Genomic DNA, 13,672 nt, shown 5'->3' with positions numbered 1-13,672 from the left:
CTATTATCCTTTTCAAATGGCATTTACCTGGCAGCTCTCTTCTGCTAAACAGTAGAGAACTTTGAACAATCATGTTCATCAGTTTAGGAATCAAGGATTCTGACAGGGGCTTTCAGGCTACATTTCTGCCTTAATACATAGTTTCCTCATGATTGAATCCTCCCTAGATTCTAGTGAAAAAAAATGACTGAGGACACAGTGGCTGCAACACATGATAGTGGCAATAAGAGGTCCAGGAAAGACAGCTGTGGGGCAGAAATGAACATCACAGTGGGGAGTGTAACAGTTGGACAAAAGATCACTGCAGTTGTTGCCAATGCAGAGTGTGTGTGTGTGTCTGAACCGGTGTGTGTTCATCTTCTGCTAAACTGACAGAAGAGAGTATGTAACTATTTTATTGACACACCCTTGAGATTTAGAACTTTCTCATATATGTCTTGGCTCCTTGTATCTCTTCTTTAATCAAAATCACGTCATGTATATACTTTTTATCTTTTTCTGGCTTGGTTGTTCACCTTTTTAAAAATGGACTTTCATTTGTTCTTCATGTAGTGTTAACAATAAAAATCTCTGTCCATGGCATGTTGCAAATATTTCTTCCTTACCGTATATAAAGACCCAATGGAAGGTATATTTCTACTTAATTCACTCTGGCTCCCAAAATAGCTTCTGAGTTTATGGTATTTCTTTTTTGTAGTAGAGAGAAGCCTGTCTTCTCAAAGACAAGAAATCTGTAACTATCTTTTTTTTTAAATTGATTTATAATCACTTTACAATGTTGTGTCAAATTCCAGTGTTCAGCACAATTTTTCAGTCATTCACGGACATATACACATTGTCACATTTTTTTCTCAGTTATCATAACATTTTTGTGTATATTTCCCTGTGCTATACAGTGTAATCTTGTTTATCTATTCTACAATTTTGAAATCCCAGTCTATCCCTTCCCACCCTCCGTGAAGTAAGCCAGAAAGAGAAAGAAAAATACCATATGAGATCGCTCATATGTGGAATCTAAAAAACAAAAACAAACAAACAAAAACAAAGCATAAATACAGGACAGAAATAGACTCACAGACAGAGAATACAGACTTGTGGTTGCCAGGGGGGTGGAGGGTGGGAAGGGATAGACTGGGATTTCAAAATTGTAACTATCTTAACTACTTACATTCTGCACATAAGTGAGCTCAATACATGAGCAACTGCTGAAGCCAAAGGGTTATGTTTCCCCCAAGTAAATCATGCTGGTAGCAATCTTCATCCAACAAGATACCACTTGTTTTTGACATCTATCAGATCAGCTTCTCTATCAGCATGTAAGGTGTCACTGGGATAGGTTACTCCTAGTTCCCTGAAGGTAAACTGAACTAAAAATAAAGTCATCTATCTCTGAAAGGAGCTATAATAATTCTCTACTGATTTTTCAAGTCAGAAATTAAATCCTGCTCAACACAAGACATAGAAATAAGCAGTGTTATACAAAGAAAATATTTAAATATTTTTCTTAGAATAAAAATGCAGCATCTGGAGTCATTTAAGAATTTTTCCTTTGGTCTGAGCCTTCAAAATAAACTATGGATTTGAATATTCTCTTTCTTTTCAAACAGCTTTGATGGAATATAATTTATATATAATAAACTGCTTGCATTTAAAGTGTACAACTTGATAACTTTCATATATATATGTATACCCCCTTGAAATCATCATTACAATCGTAATAAACATATTCATTAACCCCCAAAAGTTCTTCCTGCTTCTGTGTAATTTCTATTCCATGCTCAGGCAACCATTGACACTTTACTTAAGTATCTATTCAAATATGTTGCCAGGTCATTTTTTTAATGAAATTTTAAATTCTATGTCAAAGTTAGCTCTTATAATCTTCAGCAAATATGACCATGAATTAGGCAAGAGTCAAATATTGGAGATGAATAAAGAGATAATTAAGTTGATACAATCTGAAACCAAAGGTTAGTTCAATTTCTACATGAAGAGAGTTCAAATTCTTGAACACTAATGGGCCATGGGGATGCAGCCAGGATAGAAAGTTTCATTTATTACCTCTGCTTTCCTTATATTTGCCTAAGTGAGCTCAAGATGGATCATGTTATTAGGATAATTGTGCTATGTCACAGATGGTTGTATCTGCTGCATAAAATTCACAGGCTACCGTAGCTGGTGCAGAAGTCAAGATTTTCAGAATTCCAATAAAAAGCACAATGAAAACTAAACAAGCAAGTAAACAAAACCAAAACGGAGTAGACATGCCACCACGTAAAAACCAGACGTCTTGATGGATACAAAACTGCCTAATAAGAATCAGGAGAGAAAATTCCAGGAGAGGCAGTGGGATAATACTGAGCATGTGAGTGTGAACAAAGAGCCAACAGCAATGCTCGCCCCCCAGCTACATCAACTGTAACAGACAGTGGCTGTCCTTGTAAGACAAAGATTCTTGAAAGAACAGATTTGTCCTGAGAAGCATGTTGAAGTGATACTTGGAATGGAAGGAGAACAGGGTGTGTTGCAGAGTGGAGGCCAATCGACTTTGCGGCCATGTTCACCGAAAGGGAGGTTTAGGAAAAAAAACCAGCACATGAAAGCAAGTAACACATCTGCCTCAGACTGGAATCTAAGTAGAAAAGGTTCCCACCAAGAATTTCTAAATTTATGATGCCTCACCTGATTTTGGACTTCACATTCAAATTACCTATTTGGTCTGGGTGTGAGCCAAGAAAAGAATACAGACAGTACTCCTACAAGAGCATGTTCCCTGGAGCACCTGCCAAACTGTAGCTCTATTGCTGACAGTGGGTGTTAAAGACATCACCTATAATTGTGGATTTACTTATTTTTAAGCTTTTTCAGTTTTTAGTTCATGTATTTTTCAAATGCTGTTGTTTGAGGCATGAACATTCAGAATGGCTTTGTGTCTCGGTAGACTGATATTTTTATTATTATGTAATATCTTTCTCTTTCCCTATAAAATTACTTTATTTGGAACTCTAATTTACCAATATTAAAATAAACACTCCTGCTTTTTATTTTTAAGTAATGTTATCATGATATATCTTAGTCATTTTTTTACTTTCAATGTATCCATGTCCTTTCTGAAGAATGCTTTTTCAGACAGAACATAGTCGAATAATTTTTAATAAACTCTGACAATTTTTGTCTTTTATTCAGTGCATTTAGATAATCTACATTTAAGGTAATTATTAATGCTAAGAGTTAATTTGTCACGCTTTGTATGCTTTCTAGATTCTTCCCGTTTTTTATGTTCCTCTGTTTCTCTTTTCTTGCCTTCCTGTGTGTTATATTAACTTTTAAAGAATTCCATCTTGTTTTATTTATATATTTTTAACGTATCACTTTGTATCATTTTTATTAGATGCTCTGGGTATAACAATATGAGTATGTGACTTACCACAGCTTACTAGTGTAGGAGTTCTACAAATCTGAGCAAAGTATTGAAAACTTAGTTCCATGTAGGGCCTTTCATCCTCTCCATTTTTTAAAGTACAATTATCTCAAGTTTTTCATTGATATACATTGATAAGTGACAACAGATGTTACTGTTTTTAAAGCATGAAATACAATTTGTAGAATTCATAAGGAAAAGGTAGTCTATTGTATTTACCCTTATTTCTACCTATTCCTTTTTTCTTCTTTACTTTCTGGACTTCTAAGCCTTCTTCTGTTACCATTTCCTTTCTTTTTGGAGTGCTTCTTTTAACCATTCTTTAAGGATAGGTCTGCTAATGACAAATTCTCTTACTTTTCCTTGGACTACAAATATATTTATTCCCCCTTTCTTTCTATAAGATAGTTTCATTGGATATAGAATCGATGCTTGACAGTTCTTTGAGCACTTGAAAAATTGTACCACTTCTACTGACCTGTGTGGTTTCAGATGAGAAATACCCCAGGTAAAAGGGATGTCAGTTGCCACCTGTAGAATCAGGCAAGAGACAGGAGGGAAGAACTGTTACAGGCAGAGTGAATTAACAGCAGGTGGGAATGTATGGAAGCAGGAAGGAGCCCTGTACATTTAAAGAACAGAAATAAAGCCAGGGTGATGGATCATGTAATTAGGACAGTTGTGCTATGTCACAGATGGTTATATCTGCTGCATAAAACTGATGCAGAAAAGGGGAGACACAAGAAAGGAGGCTAGGAATATAAACAGACAAACTCAATTTGAGCCTCATGGGATTCTGTCCTTTGTTAAGACAAAGCAATGAGAAAACTTTGAAGCATTTTTAAAGCAGATGAGTGAGAATATTAGCATCACTTTCCCACACACACCACACCAATACTTGCTTTCTTCAAGATTTTGGTTAAATCATATTTCCTCCAAGAAGCCTTGCAGAACTCTCTGGTTAAATTAATCTACACCTGCTACGTACATGCCGTTATATTGTACACGAGTCTTCCTTCTAGTACTTACTTTGTCAGACTTTGTAGCAGAACTTTTTATGAACGTGTCTGCTTCTCTATTCATCTTAAGAATCCTTGGAGGGTGGGCAATTACTGCTGAATATTTTATTTGCATTTATAAAGTTTCTTGGCATAGTATTCCAAATAGAATAGATACTACTGCTCCTCAATTTTTTTTTCTTGATAAGTAGTCAAATACCTCTCTAGCTCCTTCATTTTCCACTTTCAAACTTCTTGGAATACTTTGTTTCAGTTGGGATCTTTCACAAACTTACGCCCCTGCATAATTCCATCCACCTGGCTTCTTCTTTTGAGTATCCCATCAAATTAAGTACTGTAGTTACTATTTTAGGATACAGGTAACACTTTTATTTTGATCAAATATAAAATAACTTGACTATAAATTTATTTGATCATCTACCACACAAATTCAAACACTAATGAAGTTTCCTTTACTTAATTATTACACTAATGAAGTTTTCTTTACTTAATTATTACTACAACTTTACTTTTCAGCCCCTTGATTTAATTTAAATTGTTTCCCTCCTTGGGAATAGTCTTATACTTGAAATGAAAGCCATGATACATGCTAATTACACATATTTCTTGCAAATCTATTTCATATTTAAAATAATTAGATTGACTTTTTTCATGATTTAAGGACTACTAAATATTTTTGATAAACATATTTAAACTCACAGTTGAGTTTTTCTTTCGGTTGCTTTAATACTGATATAATTTTATTATTAGGCATGTCCCTATGAAAATATATCCTTTTTCTCAATTTTATTGTAAAAACAGAACTCATACATTCACAATTCAATGACATGTTCCTCTCTCAAGTAGATTATTTTGTAAAAAATTTTTTAAAATTGGAGTTTGACCTAAGGGTTCCATAGCAACACAATGTCCAAATGGTTATTTTATGATCATATAATACATTATTGCAATCTCTGACCCATTCATGTTATAAAAAGCACCATGTCACTTTAAGCACTGGAACAGGAAAAAGAAAATAAAGAAAAGGAAGAAGAAAAAGTTATGTTTTACTATGCTTAATAGCATCAAAATATGAGAAAGTTACACATTTTCCTTGCTTAATAACATCAAAATATGAAGCATAAGACTTACAAAGATCTGCCTACAAATTTCCATGTTATTACTCTAGCCAAATGAGTCCGTCAAGACAAACAGTAATTTAATCAAGCAGATGTTCATCAATTCACTTTCCAAAATGGATAATAAATTTAAAAAGTGGTTGATACGCTGTCCTAGCTGTACAAGATGGTCTCATCACTTATACATTTGATTTTAAGCTCCTTACCCCATCATCCTTTATACATTAACATTCCTAGATCATCTTTCACCTGCTAATTCAAACTTACCTTTATCTAATGACTGGTATTTCTAATAACTGCCTACAAACGATTAATGCAGTTTTAGTAGCATCAGCATAATTGTAATGCAATGTTGGTTTTGAAATTATATGGGTATCTTATTGAACCTTCATTAATTTTACAATGACTGGAATTTACATTGAAGAGAGATATTATTAGTGTTAAGAAACATAAAACTCATCAACACAGAATTGAGAAAATATGAAAAAAAAGTATATGTAAAATAAAAGCCAAAATTGATGTTCCCAGGACTAGAGTTTTATGGTATTTGGAATTGTAAATTAAAAAAACAAAATTAAAGATATTTGATTAAATGTTGAAACTCTTGAAATTCTCTTAATTTTGAATGTTTGTCTAAAAGTGAGAATTAAAGATTTTGTGGTATTATTTAGCTCTCTGAAAAAAAGAAACACGTTCTGCAAAACGCTTCCCTCTTCTGTTTTACACATCAACATCTGTACAATTTTTAAAACTGTCTTATGTTTAAAATTAGAGGACTGCCAGCAAATTGTTTTTGTCCAGGTCAGAACTGAGTCTTGTTCATGGAACCTGTGAAATCAGGTGTCTCTCAAGTTAGCCCATTTCAGTTGAAATCCTTCCCTGGTTGGGAAACTGAGAAGTCAGTTTTCCTTTCTTACCTATACCCTGCGTCTAACTCCAGCTCCAACTGGAGCCTTCTAATTTTTTTTTCTTTGCCTGATGATTAGCAGGTGACCAAGGTCTTTCTTACTGTTTTCAATATAGAGAGAAAATTCACTCATTTTCTTATGTACAACACAAATACTATCCCCTTTGAGAACTTTCACCAAATGCCCCATGAGAATAAGGAAGCACACCTACCTGTATTTTCCCTAACACTCATGTAACTCAGATAGAGCTGTTTCCATGTCTATGTCTTTCTCTAAACTCTGTCCAATAGAAATAAAGTGTGAACTGCCGTGTAATTTTAAATGCTGAAGTAGCTACATTAAAAATGTAAAATAATTTCAATAACACATTTCATTTACCCTAACATATTAAAATATTTATCACTTCAATATAAGTATATAAATTATTACTGAGATATTTTACATCATTTTTTCATATCAAGAGCCTTTAAAATCCAGTGTGCATTCCAGTAAATGCTCAATAACACTAATCATCAGAGAAATGCAAATCAAAACTACAATGACGTATCACCTCACACCAGTCAGAATGGCCATTATTAAGAAGTCAATGAACAATAAATGCTGGAGAAGGTGTGGAGAAAAGGGAACCCTCCTACACTGCTGGTGGGAATATAGTTAGGTGCAGTCATTATGGAAAACAGTATGGAGATTCCTCAAAAAACTAACATTAGAGCTACCACATGATCCAGCAATCCCACTTCTGGGTATGTATCTAGAGGGAACTCTAATGGGAAAAGATATATGCACCCCAATGTTCATAGCAGGACTGTATACAATAGCCAAGACATGGAAGCAACCCAAATGTCCATTGACAGATGACTGGGTAAAGAAGTTGTGGCATATTTATACAATGGAGTACTACTCAGCCATAAAAAAGAATAAAATAATGCCATTTGCAGCAACATGGATGGACCTAGAGATCATCATTCTAAGTGAAGGAAGCCAGAAAGAGAAAGAAAAATACCATATAATATCACTTATATGTGGAATCTAAACAAAACAAAAGGACACTATGAACTCATCTACAAAACAGAAATAGACTTGCAGACATAGTAAACAATCTTATTGTTACCAGGGTAAGGAGGTGGGAAGGGATAAATTTGGGAGTTTGAGATTTACAAATGTTAGCCACCATATATGAAAATAAATTTTTAAAAGTTTCTTCTGTATAACACAGGAACTATGTTCAACATTTCATAATAACCATTAATGAAAAAATATGAAAATGAATGTATGTATGTATATGCATGACTGGGACGCTGTGCTGTACACCAGAAATTGACACATTGTAATTTACTGTTCTCCAATAAAAAAAAAATTTTTAAATCCATCCAGTGTGCATTTTACACTTATACCACATCTCATTTTAGATCAGCGACATTTCAGGGGCTCAATAGCCACATGTGGCCAGTAGCTACCATATTGGTCAGAGTAGCTTCATGTTGCAAATTGCTTGATTTCATGTATGAAGCCTTATTTATCCAATAATTTTCTTTCCTTCCTTTCTTCTCTTTACCTTGAAAAAGACATAATTTTGACCTATCTATTCTCATCTCGGGCTTTACACTTATACTTCATGCTTTATATTTAATGGCCAAATGCCACTTTCCTCTTGACCACTTGCTGAAATACATTTGCAGGGATCTCCACTGTCGGCAGCATTACTGTTGAGTCAATTACTAAAATGTTCTCTGTGTAAAACATGATATTAATTGTTTTATGTAAGATCTAACAGTCAGTTCTTAGAAAATACTGTGAACGATATACTATTACCTCACTTTTAAGATGAGAGATCTGAGACTCAGAGAGCTTGGATCATGTTGACATGGTTATTAAGCAGTAAAGCAGGGATTCAGCCTCAACCCATGATTTTTCCCCTGGACACTGGCATATCAAGAAGCAACATATAGAAATGACTGGATCCTCTGTCAGGACAAAGCTCCCCCCTAAAGAGTGACTATGAAAGAGTATTTAATGAAGTTGTTTAACAAGTGGTGACAGAGAAATGAAAAAATGTCAAAAGATGAAGGCATCCAAAGTAACACTAAAAACTATCTTTCCAGATGGGGTGAATCCTGAATTAGTTTTCAGTTAAGTTTTTTTCTTCTTCCTTTTTAAAGTTTTCTTCATAATGTTAAGTGCTGAACTTAGATCCTCTACAGCAACTTTTAGTTTTTGCTAGTCCTGAATTATTTGATGCCAAAGTAACTCTGGGTCCTATAAATATATACAAACTATACTGGTGAAATAAACATGATTTTTGGGTGCAAACTGTGTAAATTAATAAATGTGTATCTGCATGGTCTTCAATTGTATTTGAACTAGAAATGAGATCAAAAGCAAAAGTTTGTCAATATGTAGCTTGCTTGTTGTAGCTGCTGTTGTAGTCATTAATTTTTGCTGGACTTTTTATACTAAAATAACTCATTTTAACTACACTGTAGGGAAAAATAGGGAAAAAATCTATGTATCTAGTAAAAAAAAAGATTAATGACTGCCTAATAATGCTAGTTTCACAGAGCTTACCATCATAGCTAAGGTTAGATCATTTATTTTTGTTCAGGTTGCTTCCTGATGAGACTCAAATTTGGTAATGAAAACATATTTATGAATTTAGCTTCACAGGCACAGATCAAAGATCATGAGATCATGGGCTTTCACAGGGCTGGATGTGCAAACGTTCTGTAGTAGTTTAAACTTTGTGTTATTAAAAAAAATCCCTTTGATGTATCACTAATTGGTTTTAACACATTGAAGAGGTGCTGAATTCAGTAGGCAAAAAATTTCTAGCAGTAGGTGGGAAAAGGATAATTTTGAGAATCACCATATGCTTTGAGAAATTCAGGGATTACAACACACATCCAAAAAAGAAGTCAGAACTCATTTTTTTCCTATTATTATTTTTAAAAAACAGATTCATTACAAATGCTTTAAAACTACTGAAAATATGCTTGCTAATTCTTAAAAACTTAACTTGTTACTTCACAGTTTTTATTTTTATTTTTGTAGACACAACTCCTCGCCTTGGCCAAATGTTGTGTGCACTGTATTCTGACACCTAATGTGCAGTAAAAGACGTAGTAACAAAGATCACTTTTCTGTGATAATTTGTGCACACCTGAGTCAATATGTGTATTAGAAACTATCATACTCATTTAATAAGGAATCAGGTCAGAAAATTGTTCTAGGGGATAGAAATCCTTGAACTAGCTCAGTATATGCCTTTCTAAAATCATGCTTTTCTAAAGTGATCAATAAAATAACCTCTGCCAATTCATGGGGAAAATACAGAATTTTATTTTATTACTAGAAACTAGGTATTTCTTACTATCTAACTGTTTTTGCCTAGAACAAGTCATTCTGTTCCTGACATTCTGAGAACTAACTTGTAGTCAATGGAACATATACTTAATGTTTCCCCAATAACAGTGACATTTTTATATTCAGACAAACACATCAACTCCCTGCTGTACTTGGAGACTAATGGATCATTCACTTGTAACATCAGGAGTTCAGGAACTGACATACCACCTTATCCTCATTCACACTGTTTTCAACAACTGTATTAACTGATCCATCCTTGGTGTCCTGCGATCAAAAATTTCTATTTTAAGCACAAAATTCCCATTCCCTTCCCTTCCTTCATAAGTTAGAGAATCCAGGTCCTTCATTCAAGTTTAACAAGAAGGTTTTTCTTTTATATCAAAGTCTTTGTGTAAGCATATTTATTATCAGTGTATTTAGTCATCAGATTATACTATTGGCAATGTTCCCTTATAGGTCAAAGTTGTATTATTCACTTCTTAGCCATCAAATCTGAACTCAAAATACCACCATGATCTCTTGTATGCATACCCATTCAGATAGTTGTAATTTATTCTGTGTAATGTTTCACTTCTTCCTTTCATTAGCATTGTTAGCATTTAAGTAAGACTTGTCACTTTGTATCCATGTTATTTTAATCATCTCTTACCGAAATTACACATCTGGTCTCCCTCTCAGGTAGTCCTAAGAAGTCATTTTATGCTCTGTGTTGAGAGAAATTGCTAGAATCTGAAGAAAAAGAAGAAAAATAAAAGAATAGAATGAGAGACAAGAAGGAAAGAAAAACAGATGAAAACACTTTGAACAATATCAATAAAAAATATGAGGACAGAAATTATTTTACCTAGAATAGCAGTCATATTATTTTTAAACAATTTCCAAACCATCCCTCATAGGATGTAAGAATAGATACAAAATGTTTAAAATATGTTTTCACTGTTCCAAGTGCACTATTTGAGAGACTGTAGACATAGCTCCAACTTTTTCATTTAATTAACATTTTCATCACTGACAAGTGTTGTAGGAATTTAAAGATGGATCAGAAGAGCTGAATTTTCTTATTTTTAAATGAAATTTCTCATTAGCTCTTTGTATACAGACTTTTATTCATAGAAGATTCTCTTTAAATTTTAAGATAGGACCCAGTCCTCTTTCCTAAACGTTAATTCCATAACTGCAAATGCAAAGGAAGATCACATATTCTATTCATGCTGTTGATCATTGTCTATTCTTAACACAGTGGGGTAAGATTTTTTTTTCTATTTTAAAGATATATTTATTGATATATTTACCAATTTAAGTTGTACAGTTCAATTTTTTAGTATATTTACAGGATTATGTAAACATTATCACCATCTAATACAAGAATCTTTTCACAACACCAAAAAGAAACCCCATCTACATTAGCAGTCACTCCCTATTCCCGTCCACTTACCACCTCCCAACTTTAGGCAACAACTTATATACTTTCTGTAAAGCTTTGTGGTATGTGTGCTATTTCCCTTATTTTCAGAATAGTGGGGAAAAGACACACACATAACTGTGGGGATCTCTTCCCTAGATTTTCTGACTGTAACAGAAAACCCAAAGAAACATGAACTGAAAGATTTATTTGCTCACATAAAAGGAGTCAAAAGGTAAGAAATCCAAAAGTCTGGAGAGACTGGGAGTTCGAAATTTGTAGATACTGACAGGTATATATAGAATAGATAAACAAGATTATACCGTATAGCACAGGGAAATATATACAAGATCTTGTGGTAGCTCACAGTGGAAAAGAATGCAACAATGAATATATGTAGGGTCACATATAACTGAAAAATTGTGCTCTACACTGAAATTTGACACAACATTGTAAACTGACTATAACTCAATAAAATAAAATTAAAAAAAAGAAATCCAAAAGTCTTACTATTTAAGAATATCTCAATGATTCTCTGATATAATTTTTCATAAACTATTTTTTACCATAAAAAAATGGTGTATTATGCTTTGAGATTCTAGCTAAAGACCTTTTTAGTAGGTTGATCATATGTCCCAATTTGTCTAAAATACTACTAGTTTATGCCTGTTGTCCCATCTGTCTTAATATTTGTTGCATTTTATTTCTGAAATAGATTTTATATTTAAAAACAGTTTTAAATGTACAGTAAAATTGAGAAGATAGCATAGAGTTTTCAAATAACTTGGCACCTAGTTTCCCCTATTATTAACAGTTTCTTTATTAAATTAGGAAGTCATACTTATTGTAAGTCATAATTATTATAAGATATTTAAAGTATCATGAATATGGAGACAAGTGCTACATTTTGATCAAGTGATATTTAATGTAATATTTCACTAAATCTAATAGTAAGTATTAAGAAATCTCTTAGAATTTCTGTACTAAAATAAAATGACAGAAAGCCACACATTATACATGAAGTTGTCATTCTTCTTGTCACAAATTAATTTTTGGTGAATATAGAGGAAATAATACTGTAACAAATTAAAATGTCACCAAATATTATTTAAACTGTAGTAACAAAATTTTAGAAAATGTGAAAAAAATAAATCTTGCAACAGATTACCTGATGTGGATGACTTGCTTGAGATTAATGAAAGTACAAATGATTTTCACATTTCTCAGTTTATGAATTAACTAGATTTGTTTAATGAAATTAGAGAATGAGAAGCAATATAGACAGCAGTGACTTCTTAAATTAAAATTAATGGGATTATGGAAAAGAATGGAAGTACAATGTGGATGGAACGTCTGCTCCGACTGAAATATGGAAGTATTATCAAGAAAGAACATCACATATGAAATCCATTCACTGAATCGATTATGAACAAGTTACAGCAGGAAATGAGTGCTTCTTCCTTTGGGCCTGTGCACTGACTTGTGTTATATTTTTCAAATCTATCAGTCAATAAAACCAAGTTTTGAAATAAAGAGAAACTATAACTTAAAACTGATTTGCCAAATACTGTTTATGTCACTTTTTATTTTTTCTGTGTTATTTATGTTTTATTTTTAATTTTTTTGTTTTTTTTAAAGGAGGGAAGTAAGTAATTAGGTCTATTTATTATTCTTTTAGAGGAGAGACTGGGGATTGAACCCAGGACTTCATGCATGCTAAGCATGCACTGTACCTACTATTTGAGCTATACCCACCCCCTGTTTTAAAATATATTTATTTCTCAGTCAAGTGGGTATGTAATTTACAAATGAATTTATATTTAAACTACAAATACACATTAGAAATTTGAATATATATTTCAAAGCACATATTTTGAAATTTGTGCTCACCTTTTCTGATAGATGCCATCATAAAAGTTTAGAGACCACTGGTTAACACAAGGCATGCACGTCTTATTCAGTCTGCCTTTAATTACCTAACTAAAAAGTGTTCACTCTGAGCTTGCAAACTTGAAACCCATTTATAATTTTTAAAGTTATGAAACAACCTATACATTTTCTCAACATTTTTACTTACTACTGTGATATGAAACAGATATTATTCCCTCTTTTTATGAATGAGAAAGTTGAAGGGTTAAATGATTTTTTGGTCAAGTTTTTAAAAATTGGCAGAGGCAAGACACTAATTCATGTTTTTAATCAAAGCTCACTACAATAAAAGAGATCATTTTAAAAGGTTAATTAGCTAGGTTTGTTTCTTGGGTTTCATTTTATTGTATTTCTTATTGCTAATTAAATTTAAAAATCCAAAAGCAGGTATCATAGGAATAGAAGATATGTTCCTGACTTTCCAGAAAACACTTGTCTCTTTAACCCGAGAAGTCTTCCTGGATTGAAAGAGAGGAAAAGCCATGAATGGGGGTTAGTGGATACTGTTTTGG

The 13,672-nt window shown here is 33.0% G+C and overlaps 1 long non-coding RNA gene across 4 annotated transcripts in view; it reads right to left on the bottom strand.

Annotated features, from left to right (window-relative positions):
- Positions 1-13,672, bottom strand: part of LOC116285336 (uncharacterized) — a 499,682-nt gene that overhangs the window by 119,825 nt on the left and 366,185 nt on the right. For all 4 annotated transcript variants that reach the window (XR_012063891.1, XR_012063888.1, XR_012063889.1 and 1 more), the window contains exon 5: positions 10,479-10,558. This is a non-coding gene — a long non-coding RNA (uncharacterized lncRNA). The remainder of the gene's footprint in view (positions 1-10,478; positions 10,559-13,672) is intronic.

Source organism: Vicugna pacos, chromosome 24, assembly GCF_048564905.1.
Source record: "Vicugna pacos chromosome 24, VicPac4, whole genome shotgun sequence".
Classification (NCBI taxonomy): domain Eukaryota; kingdom Metazoa; phylum Chordata; class Mammalia; order Artiodactyla; family Camelidae; genus Vicugna; species Vicugna pacos.
The sequence above is the reverse complement of the archived record's forward strand: the minus strand, read 5'-3'. Positions and strand labels throughout refer to the sequence as shown.